The sequence below is a fragment of the Cuculus canorus genome, chromosome 1 (genome assembly GCF_017976375.1).
Source record: "Cuculus canorus isolate bCucCan1 chromosome 1, bCucCan1.pri, whole genome shotgun sequence".
Classification (NCBI taxonomy): Eukaryota; Metazoa; Chordata; class Aves; order Cuculiformes; family Cuculidae; genus Cuculus; species Cuculus canorus.
In genome coordinates, this window is record NC_071401.1 from 161,714,815 (window position 1) to 161,726,818 (window position 12,004).

At 36.8% G+C, this 12,004-nt stretch overlaps 1 protein-coding gene across 5 annotated transcripts in view; it reads left to right on the forward strand.

The window, feature by feature from the left end:
- The window catches only part of NAV3 (neuron navigator 3), a 553,670-nt gene that overhangs the window by 124,318 nt on the left and 417,348 nt on the right, over positions 1-12,004 (forward strand). The window contains exon 1 of one of the 5 annotated variants that reach the window (XM_054072804.1): positions 2,753-2,769. The exons of the other annotated variants lie outside the window; for them this stretch is intronic. The gene's annotated coding sequence lies outside the window, so the exon portion shown is untranslated. Of the gene's footprint in view, positions 1-2,752; positions 2,770-12,004 lie in introns of those variants that run through there. 5 annotated transcript variants of the gene reach the window in all.

Consider the following 12,004-nt stretch of genomic DNA (forward strand, 5'->3'; position numbering starts at 1 on the left):
ATAAGTACTGTACACAACCTTCAAAAAAAAAAACCCAACAAACCCAAACAACCAAAAAATCCCAAGGATGGGGCAAAGGTATTCACTTAATAGGGTTTAATAAAACTGAGATTTTTTTGTTTTGTCTTTGAAAAAAGAGCCTTGGGTTCATTAAGAAAGATAGAATCTTCAAAGAAGCCCGTGGGAGCCCAGCTGGGGCCTTGAATGGGGCTTTGAAAATCTGAGCTTAAGAAAACTTACCATCAGCAGCTTTAGGTTCTCCATTATTATGTTTTGCTCTTTAGGAAGCTGTCACGTTGTGCCACAGAGGATAAAAGTGTGGGTGAAATGATTGTCTCTATTCTTGAAATGCTTTATAGGAGCCTTTTGAGAGCTAATTAATATTAACCACTTGAAAACTGCCTGGTGAAAGGCATGGTATAAATGGAATATTTGAGAAAAGTTATTTATTGTGATAACAGTGAGCTATTTTTAAATCCTTGTGCAAGAGAACTTAGGGCTTCTCTGAGGTGCCAGATTGACAGCACTGCCTGATCCGTTACCCACAAACAGAACATATGTACCGTGGGCAGCAGTACTGCAAGTGCTTCTGCCCTGTCCTAGATGGCCTCCCTCCAGCTTCCAGATTGCCTCTTGGCTCCGCTAAAACTGCTAGTTAATACCTGCTTTTGTGACGGTAGCTTTTTTTACTGTGGATGGTTACCTGCTGTGAATGGGACAGAGAATATCTTTCTCCATTTCATTTTTAATTCTGTAGTAATGAAGATAAACCACTTTACTCAGCTCAACTATTTTTTTTTCATAAAGGAAAGAAAGAGCTCACCAATAAAGGTGATGAAATGTAGATATATTGTGGTCACCGCCATTAATTCTTTCACCATTTCATGTGGAGATAGAAAATTGTGTTCTTGTAAGGGCAAATGTCTGCTAAGATGCTTCTTAGCCTGACACAGAAGCTGGAACAGAAAGTGGTTTGCTTATGAAACATTGGTATTGTTTTAATTGTCTTTTGTTCTTGAGAATATTGTGCAGAGAAATGTCACTGTATGTACTTAATGAAAACAATTTCAAATAATAAATTACAATAGGGGTCCTTGCATTTTGACTTTGGTGTGTTAGTAACATGTATGGTAAACTGCACAGATAAGCTATCTTTGTTACTACTGCTGCTTTTATGAGGCAGTCATGAAAATAGGCTTTATTTCTTTCAACACATTTCATTAAGGAGTAAGAAGAAAAAGGGATGGAGGAGAGGAGTTGTACACTTTTTTTTTCCTCTTACAAATGAATAAGCATGTTCAGGGTAAATGAGTGATAATTTATAATACAAACACCCCAGCATTTTAACCAGATTTTTTTGAAATTGCTTTAAACCTGAGCTTTTTTTAAAGCTCACGAATAACACTTGCCTTTATGGCTCATCTGGAGAGAGCTTGGCGTTGCTCTCAGTGATGTCTGCTGCATGTATCAGCTGAGAGAAAGTAAAAGCAGAAGGTTCCTGTTCCAGGGAAGGTATTGGCATTTAACTTGAGTGCCCACCAGAGCGGTGGAGTGCTAATAGCATCTTAAGCAGTATAGCTAAACCTAGAGCGAATTAATGCCTATTTTATAGTAATAAGAATCAGTTCCTTCAGACTGTAAATAGTAGACTACAATTTGAACTTATTGAGAAGTTATTCATAGAAATATCTTGCTGAGGAGGTTGTGAATATTTGTTTGCAATATAGTGGAGTATATTTTATTGCTTACAAACTTGCTTACCCATCCCTTTTTCAAGCTGTTATGGAGCATATAGCCGTTTGCTTGCTTCAGTTACATTGATTGACCAGGTCATGAATTTTCATGATGATTCGTGTGCAAAAGACTGTGTTCTGCTTCCTATTATCTGGGAATATTGTACGCGCAAATGCATAGTTGCTGAGTTAGGCTGATTTTCTATCTGCTCCTGTTTTGGAGAAAGCTTATTCAAACGCTTCTGTAACCCCAAATATTTTAGTTTTCCCTTTTATTTCTGTACTCAAAGGTTTGATATTAGATATTAACCTTCTGTCAAAGGATGTCTGAGCAAAAGTGTTGCATCCAGTCAGTGCTACCCCTAATCTGGCAGGATAAAGCAGTGTATTCCCTTCCACTCCAGGGGACTCCCTTCAATGCCTGTGCAACTCCCCGCTGCCTGCCAAGGACGGACCAGACTTGGCTCAGTCGTATGGGGAATTAGGCAGTGGGCTGCCAGTGGAGTAAAGGCAAACATGCTCAGGTTAAACAGAGATATTCTCAATTGGTATTGCTGAGAAATATGAGAAAGAGCCTCTTTGTATGAATTACAGTATGTGAGCTAGTTCTGTAGGCTGTGTGGTAATACTTGTGTCTGATGACAGCAGGCATCTAACATGCCGTAGGTTTAACGCTCTCAGGCAGCGTGCTTTCTTCCTGGTATTCGTTTCTGGGAAGGATGAGCTGTCACACACTCTTGATGTGTGTAGAGAACAGAGGTCTCCTGAGATACGGTTGTTCATTATGCTTCCTGAAGAACCATTACATTTCTATCAGTGCAATGTGATCCACTCCTTGGGTAGAGACATTGTTTTCTGAACCTTTTCTTCTACCCTAGCCTTCATTTCTGTGATTTCGTTGTTTTTTTTCTTTTTTTTTTTTTTTTAATCTACAAACAGCAAGAACAGAAATATGTAAGTAGTAATGATGCAGTATTTTTGTGAAGAATCTCACGTTGACAAGGTGAAAAATTATGCATTCTTACTGCATTATCTGGTATGTATAAGCCTTTATCAAATGAGGCATCTTTCATATCATGTAGCTTTTTATAACTTTGTTGGATTTTTGATGCAATACACTATTTTTAAAAACATGTCAGTATTGTACCAGTATTTCAAGGTAGTTGTTAGTATTATACAGTAATAACAGTAGCGATCTTTATTTTGGTTCAGGTTGTTTAGGCTGCTTCATCTAAACAATTAAAATAAAACATTGGTTTTAGTTATGGAAAAGCAATTGAAGTAAATACAAACATTGCAATATTGTGCCTGACATCTGTGTGCTTGCTATGTAAAAGTGGTCATTGAATTTGTGAGTTTGTAATAAACGTGGAGTATTTTTGTGCATAACAATAATATTCTGTATTTATTGGCTATGTTTGTAAAGGCAATCATATATTCAGAATTACCTTTCTACTCTGAAATGTCCTTGGCTGTTGAAAATAAACAAGACCGGGACTTCTTTTTAAGGTGAAATTCTTTAATATTTGTACTAAATCTATAATGCAACTAATTGCAGAAAGTTCTTCAGGTAGGTATTGTTTCTTTTGAGAATACAGAACAGTTTCAATCTTCTTTTTGCCAGTCTGAGCATCTGGTGAACAAATTAATTAAATTTGAGGTTATTATTTCAGAAACAAGATTTTCTTAAAATACATGATCAGCCCAGCTGCTAAATTTCTCTTGGAGTTATTTCACAGATACTTTGTGATCAATAGTAATTCTAATGGTAAATTCAGATTATTATACAGATGAAATGCATATATATTCCAGCTAAACACTGTTCACAATCTTTAATAGACTCAATCCATGTGTGTTTCACCATGTGAAGTGATTGTGCTTATTTTGTCAAAGCAGATGATCTCTGACCTTCACATTTGTTTATCTTTTGAATGCTACATGTTCAGCGTGGTGATTACCAATCGCGTCTGGGAGACTGACAATATTTAGATGTAAATACAGCAGTGCAAGCAGTGCACGTTCATGGTCTTATTCAGCAGCGCATTTGTGACATGAGTCACATTTTAATAATTTAGAGGGCAAATTACATGACAGCTGTCTCAACAGAGAAAATAAGAATTGTTTACATTGTTAATTAGCCTTTCTTTTTTCTTTAATTACTGCGTGTTTCAAATATACTTAGATAATTTTTGGCACTATTCAGAGGGCTGGAACATGTGTTTCTAGAAGAGAGGAACATAGCCTCTGGTAAGCTTTCAAACTGTGTGAGTTGTAGATTAGAATTTCAAGTGTAGTCTTTGTGCTAACAAGAAGGAAGGGAGATTTAGCAGTATTGTCCTGAGTTATTTGACTCCTTGAGGAAAGTAGTATTTGTTGCTTTGTATATATTAGAGCTTATATTTCTAAACAGTTTTAGAGGCTTAGGGCTAAACTGTAGCGATTTGCTCATTTCAAACTTCTGTAATGGCAATGTGAGGACGGGCTTTTTGTTATACATTTAAGGGAGGATTAAAACTACCCAATGCATAGTCTGAAATAGCCAAACTATAGATTGTGAAAGTATATTTCTTGAAATCCAAAGAGATGCCTAGACCTTAATCTGACTTGTATTGTCTAGGTGTATTGGAAAGCTAAAGTTATCATTAGTAATATGGAGGAGGTCTTCTGCTTCTGAATTTCACCCTAAAATAACCTCTGATGTAAATTGAAATAGTTGAATAGTAAGTCAAGAAACAGTGTCCTTTTTACAGTCTTTTTAGCTTTTAAGAACAGTCTAAAACTCATGTTTGAAGTTTGTCCATATACTTTTCAGGGACAAAACGTAGTGAAAATAATAATTTCTAAGTAATAGTTCCTGTAATTAACTTGGATAAATGTGGATTAGTAGGTGTCAATTCACTGTAACAGCTTCTCTTTCAGGAACTGAGGAAAATCTGTGGCACGCTATGTTTGCATGATGTTAAGTGCTTAGAAATGAGGAACGAAGTAAAAAGTGCTACAGACAATGTTAATGTAATTTATGCAGTAAATGGTAGAACATACTACCAATGTTGTTATAAAACATGCTGCAAACAGAGCCTTTGATTTAAATTTCTCTGATCTCACTGTGTGAAAAAGAATCCTAGAACCTCTACATATATACAGAGGATTCTGGTGAGGGGAGAACTTGTAGCTAGATCAGGGATCTGTATTACTGAGACACAAGGAGTACTGTCTACACAAGTAGAAGTCATAGGATTGTCACAGTTATTGCTATTTTTCAGGGCAGGTTTCATGGTACAAAAAGGAGGAAATCTTCAGTGTTGTTATGTCACAGAAATAGGACAAGCTAACTCTACTGGGAAGAGACTGTCTAAAAAAAATGTTCTGCATATTAAGAGGCAAAACAACTCTCAAAACTGTTTCTAGGGTTTAAAAGAAAATAGTGAAAAGCCTGCTTTTTGCATTCATGAGCATTATCATTGATTTGCGTAGCTGTACAATACTGTTCTTTAATGTAAATATATAAAAACCAGGATAGGGTTTGGTATACTTGAGTTGTATTTGTGCCATTCATATTGAAAAGGAATACGTTTTTGTGACACTCTTGAAAAAACTGCTTTCAAAGTCATAAACTTTTAAGGAAGAGGAGGAACAGCTCTCAGTGAAGGGGCTGTAAGCAACTTTTTTTGTGAAAGGAGGGGATCCATAGCTCTCCTAGAGTAGCAACCAAAATTTTCAGCTGTGGCAAATAAGAAAAGATCAGCTTTTCCTGAAGTAAGACACCAGTCTCCACATTGAATGAAGGGATGTTCATGGCAGGTGGTTTACTTATATGGAATTATTTCTGCAGGACTTGATCACATGTAGTAGTGTGTTTAGGCTTCCTAATACTGGTCTTGCTTTGAATATATCAACTTTGTGTATCGTGTCCCTTAAGAAGGCCTGAAGGAAGAGATTCCTCTCACCTGATTTCATGCAACACTCATCAAAGGTCTGCACATAAGATAGTCACCATGTTGTCTTTCTGCAGTCAGTGGGAAGAGGTAGGGATTTTTAGGTCATGATTCATCTGAGCTGTTCTGGAGAAGAATTGTCCCATTTTTCACATGCCTATTTAATTCCTCAAACTCCAGAGATACCACTGAGCCATTATCTCAGACTTGTGCAGCTGCGTGTGTTCAGATGAGTCCCATCCAAGATGGTCTCACTGGGTACTTTGTTCTTCCTGGAGATGCAAGTCTGTTTGCAAGTGGAGTGTGACATTGTACTTCGGGTACCTTACTGTCTTAACACATAGTTTTGACATTAAAGAGTGGACATATGCTCTGTTCTAGTTAGACACAAAGCCACATACTTCCCATAGTGACAAGGAGCTAATATGTACTTCATGGTAATCGTATGCCGGACAGCCATGTACAATTTTTAGGATTATTTCCTACGTGTTACCTCAAACCCGTTATAGCTCTACATTTTCAGTAAAGCTGAGAACTGTTTAGATATTCTTGTATTTCTTGTCCCGTGTTATTTTTATTTAAATCTCTTTTCATGTAAACTTTGAATGGACTTTCAGCTTTGAGGTTCTCAGGAACAACTGACAAAGTGCTTTGACATCTTGAAATGCAGTTGTATATTTGGTATTCTCAAGGTCTATTTGAGTTCTATTTGAATTGATTGAGAATTAGATAAGCCAAAGTTGACCCTAAAAAAGAAGTTACTTAGATACTTGTGTTAACAGAAGAAATTTTTTTATGGTGTTCAAAACTCTGAGGATACAATCAGTATGTAAAAATATATGGAGTGAGCAATTGCCTCTATTGGCAAAGACAGATACAGAATGCTTGAAGAATGTAAAATTAAGCTTAAAATATAACTCAATATACCTAGCCTTTAAGAAACTTCCTAGAGCATTCAGATCTATTGGACTGTTTAATATTCTCCTTTGGGAAATATTGCAAGCTGTGGTACCTGGGAATTTAAAGTAATGCAAGAGTAAAGCATTAGAAAATACATTGTAGTAATTTATTCTGCACTGGGAGATCAGAAATCTAACTTGCCTAGAAGGTCTTTCCAAGCTCAAATTTAAACAAGTGATTGTGAAGACAAGTAAACTTCTGTCATTAAAATTATCTTTTTAGTTCATGGTTAAGACTCACTAGGTACTGTTGCTTTTTGTCTTCAGATATTTTAATATTTTTTGTCTCTTGAATCTGGTTCTATAAAAAATATTTGTAATCCTTCTGCATCTCTTTCTCTCTTGTTTTCCTCTCAAACAGCTGTCTCATTTTGTCAGCTATCTCTGCTCTGCAGTCTCTAGGAGCTGTTTGTTGTTTCAGCTACATATTTGTTTGAATCAATCGAATTAATTGCAAGAGACTAGTCTGGACATGGATAGAATACTGAGGCACCAGGACGGTAGTGTTTAATCAGCACCCATATGTAATTTCTTGGGATAAGCATGGGGTTTACCTGAAAAGGCTGCCACTAAACACATATTGAAATAATTAATTGGCAACTTTTGAAGCACCCGTGAAATTGTCAGAGACATGTTCTGCAAAGATAGGAATGATTTTTTTTTTCTCTATCACTTCTAACAGGCATAGAGTTAAAAATGTTCTGAAAAAGCAGCTGGCTCTTTGATCCAATGGAGTTATTTGGCAAGTCATGGTAGGCTGAGAGAGTCTGTCTGATTTAATGGTATTTTTAAGATTTAAGGGTTTGGATTTCTCCAGGTGGGGTGTATAAGTCCTTATTTTCCATAAGGTAGGGGAAGTTGATTTAAGCATTTCATGTAAGAGTCATTGGTGAATCTTCATAATGCTGTTTCTGTGTCTGAATATATAAATTGCTCAAAAAAAAAAATGTATGTGAAACTTTAGTCTGTGCTTCTGTTTCTTTTAGTCGTAGCCTATTAATCAGGGAGAGCACATGTCCCTTTGAACAGCACTGCTATTCGTGGAGTGGTAGCCAAGTGTTAACGTATGTGGGGTATTGATACATACCATATATGTTAGTCTCTATAGAGCTACTAGTTATCTAGGTATTTCCTAAAGTACATTGCCTTTTTCTTCCTGGAAATTTTGTGAAGTGAACAAAAAGAAGTATTTAGTAATTTATCTGGGATTTCTGGTGTCTTGGCAATCTGGTTAGAACAATAATGGCAATAGATGACTGAAACTCCCAGAAGAATGGCCACTGCTCAGGCACAGATGAGCTGCATGATTTGTTTTCATCCTTTAAATCAAAACTTAAAAGCAATAGAAAGGAAAGTGTAATAGCTCCCTAGGAAACAAAATTTCAAAGGTATGCAAGCTCTCTACCATTTTCGATTAGCCTTCTGGTTTCTCATGAGCCTCATAAATTTCTCTGTCCCATTAACTAAAACAATCTCCTTATGTAAGAAAACTAAGATCCATACAGGTGTACCTGCTTTTTTTGATTAAGTTGTATTTTCTTCCTCTCTGTTTCCATAGTATACAAAAAACATGCTTTCTATCTTCCCTTTAATTTCTATCTCAGTGCTGTCTTTTTTTTTTTTTTTAATATCCCCTCTGGATTATTGGCAAATTCTGCAGGATACATATAATGTCTTTCTTCTTTTTCATGGTAGTTCTTTTGTTGTATGTGCAGTGATATAAATACAAATATGATAAACTATTTAACATGTACACAAATAAGGAATATTCATTCTTCCTGATGGTTCCCAAATATTATAAATTTAAAAATTGCACCATACTGTTTTCGTGAGGAGACATTTTGTTTCAACAGTACAGAGGAACATTCAAACCAACTTAGGACAACAATGGAGAAATATCCCTCTGAAATTAGAGACGGAATTGAAATCACTACTCAAGCTGGAATTTTTCCAGTGCAGCACCTCTACAGAAGTCTTGTAAGGCACACTGAAATGTAGACATTTTATGTATTGCTCAAAAGACCAAATATGTAGTAGGAGAGTGCTGGGTAAGATAACTAAATTCATTTGGGTCTGATGCTTAGTTACATATCCTGGTACAAAGTACTATGCATACAGCAAAAATGTCATCCCTCACATCAAATCTTTTGAAGAGATGGTAGTAAAATGTGGGCCTGGACTATCTCTCTAAAATATACTTTATATTCCCTATCTTATGCTTTCCTTGTCTGATGCTCAGTGGCCAAAGAATTGGATGATAGAAGAGAGAAGGCATTTCTGTCTGGTATTGGTGCCAAGTTTGAAATAAGATTGACATATAGTAGCAGGTATAAATTCTGTGCATAGCGTTCAGCCTGTTTGATTTCTATCCTCACTGATAATGTGATGATTCCAACATAGCATTCTATGCCGAAGAGGAGTTTTGCTCTGTGAAGAAATGCAGAGGATAGGATGACACCACTTACGGAAATAATACAAAATTATTCAGCCATACATGCACATAACAAAGGATTTGTTATCTTTGAGCTTGCCCTTATGTGGTCGCTTTTAATCTGAGTAAATACCACTGCATTGATCAGAAAGAGTCATATACACTGCAACTCTTTGTATTGCTGCAAATCAGGAGCTGGTTTGGACCAGTTTTACTGCTGTTTGGACTAAAATTAATTTTGTATCAGAAGAAATAACTCTGTAGGCAAGCCTCGCTGCTTAGAGATATTTTATTGGCTTACCAGCTGCCTCCCCAGGCTGCTTTTATCTTGTGCAGGCAAGCCTTTCTATGGCACTTCTATCATATGTGTTTGCAGAGAATAAATATTGGCTTCTCCTTCTGAATGCTGGCTAAAAGTGTTCTTTGGCATTGCTCTCAAATCCTCCAAGAGTCAACATCATCTTGTTTTCCTGATAACTCTTTGTATCCTTGATCATTATGTTTGCACTTAGACACATAAAGAGACCCCAAATGCTATCTCCCTGTGAGAAAAGAAAGCTAAGAAGATTTTATAATTAGAGGTAAGCTTTTTTTGAGGCCATTGTGAAGCTTTTGCTATGGTTAAGTTATTAGAACCATGCCGATGTGCCTCATCACCTAGAGGTTTTTTAGGATCATATTGAGGATGGAAGTTACATCTCTGGTATCCCTGAACTGCCAGTCTTCAATGCGGAGCTGAATAACTTTGCAAAATATTAATAGTGAGCTTCATTTTTATTGCAATAGCCTGAGGAATCAACCTCAAGGACAGTGGGGCAGAGGATGCCTTGCACAACAATGTGTCCTCCTGCTCATCTTAAGGGAGTCATGGCATCTTGATACTTTCCCACCTCTTCTCTGAGCCATCTGCCGTCATTGGCAACACTGAGGGGCAAGAACTAGGTTGGTTTGTGTCTTGCATTTGTTCTAGCTGTATACTGAGATTTACAGCTGGCATTTGCTATTTGGTCCTGGCACAGGCACTCTCACGTTTGAAAGAGGTGAGAAGATATCATGTTTAATTTCTGCTTCTTCCCAGCCCCAAATTCTGCATCACCATTATAACTACATAAAGTAGATGTTCCATTTCGATAATGAGGTATCAACACTGAAAATTAGTATGCTTTACCTCTAAAATTTGCATGGCCTTTAATATTGGCATACCCAGAAAGTAATTTCTGTATCAATATTTCCAGAAATGCTTTAATAAAAACATAACTCTCAAATATTCTTAAGCATAAATCCTTATCCGTGCAGTTGATTATACCCAGGGGTGCAGCTCAGTAGGTTTATCCTGTACACAAATGAGAAAAAATTGAAAAGCGTAAATTACAACCAGAGTTCCATACCTGCACCTGCCTCAAGCTCACTGCAAAGTCACTTTAATGTTGTGGCAGAAGTTGAGAATGTCCATGCAGGCAGCACTATAAGATTCTGGAAATGCATAGTCTGCTTGGGCTCTAATGTGCCCCTTGTCCTTGCTGACAAAAACTGCGACAGAGCAGTGTCTTGGTGTGCAACATCCTCACTAGGCATCAGAATACATTTGATGAAGTCATGGAGTTTGGATACATTGAAAGGATACTGACAATGGGAGGAAACTCAGGCAAAAAAAAAAAAAAAAAAAATCTGGATTTTTCCTAAGGTTGTAGAGCAACCTCTTCTTTGTAGAAACGAAACTGACCAAGACATAGTAATTGCTTCCAACTCCCCTTTCCCTGTGCCTGCTCCCCAACCAGGTTGACTTGCAACCTCCAAACTCTCAAAATATATTTGTGTTAAGTTCTACCAAATCTTTAACGAATGTGCCAGTTAAGAGAGAAATAATAATAATAATAATAATAATGACAACAGCAACAATATATGGAAGAGGCCTTCAGAGAAGTTAAGGATGCTGGTTGCTTCCTGAAAATCCTGCCAGTGCAAACTTTTCGAGAACTATTTGTATTGATAATAAGGGTAGTACAAAAAGAATAGCTCTGGTTGATTCTCAGAATATAACCTGGGGTTGTTCCCCACCAGTCTGTGAGTAACTCATAGTGAGGCAAACCAAAAAGTTCTTATAGGGCACATTTTGCCTGAACTAAGTCCACCTGAATTTAGGCAAGTAATAGGAGTACCTAAACCAGAAGCTTAATCACCCTGAACACCGTCAGTGGAATGTCTCTAGAGGAGGAAGTCGCTAACCTCCAGTCAGAAATATATCTGTAAAATATTTTCTTCCTTGTGGTGTTTAACAAGAAATGCTCCCAAGGATGCTCCTAGCTTGGGTAGCTTGCTCACTTCCTTTAAGCCTGTGTTTGCAGTGCTAAATGCCTAATCTGCCAGGCTATTTTATTATGAGTATCTGTAAATGATTAGAGATTATTATTGAATGACTGTTATGTGTCTGTTAAGAGAATAAAATTGTAAAAAGGCTCTAATTCATCTTTCCTTTTACATTTGTAGATGGCTAGTAAAATCTATGTTATTTAGTGTGTGATCATTAGGGTTTCTGGGATTCTCTGGACAATTTATTCTGTGATTGTGTATATGTTAAATATCATTGTAAAATGGTGAATAATAAATCGTGTGCCGCTGTATAAAAAAAAATAAAATAAAATTGCTAGCTAAGAACATTTAATTACAGCTGTTTATGTTGAAAGGCTGAAGACTATGGAGCAATGAGTGGAATGGAATGAGTAAGAATTACCACTCTGTGCTTTGCATGTTAAAAGTAATGAGGACAGTCCAAACAAAATTATTTACATTCTGTCCAACTTGGGCTTGAAAACACCATACAGTTCCACAAAATAGCTTAATTGCCTAGTATAGCATAATTGCCAGGCATGGGGAGTAATATAATTTACATGTCTGACCGTGAAATGAACCAGAGAAACTGCTGGGTTTTAACAGTTTGGTTTTGAC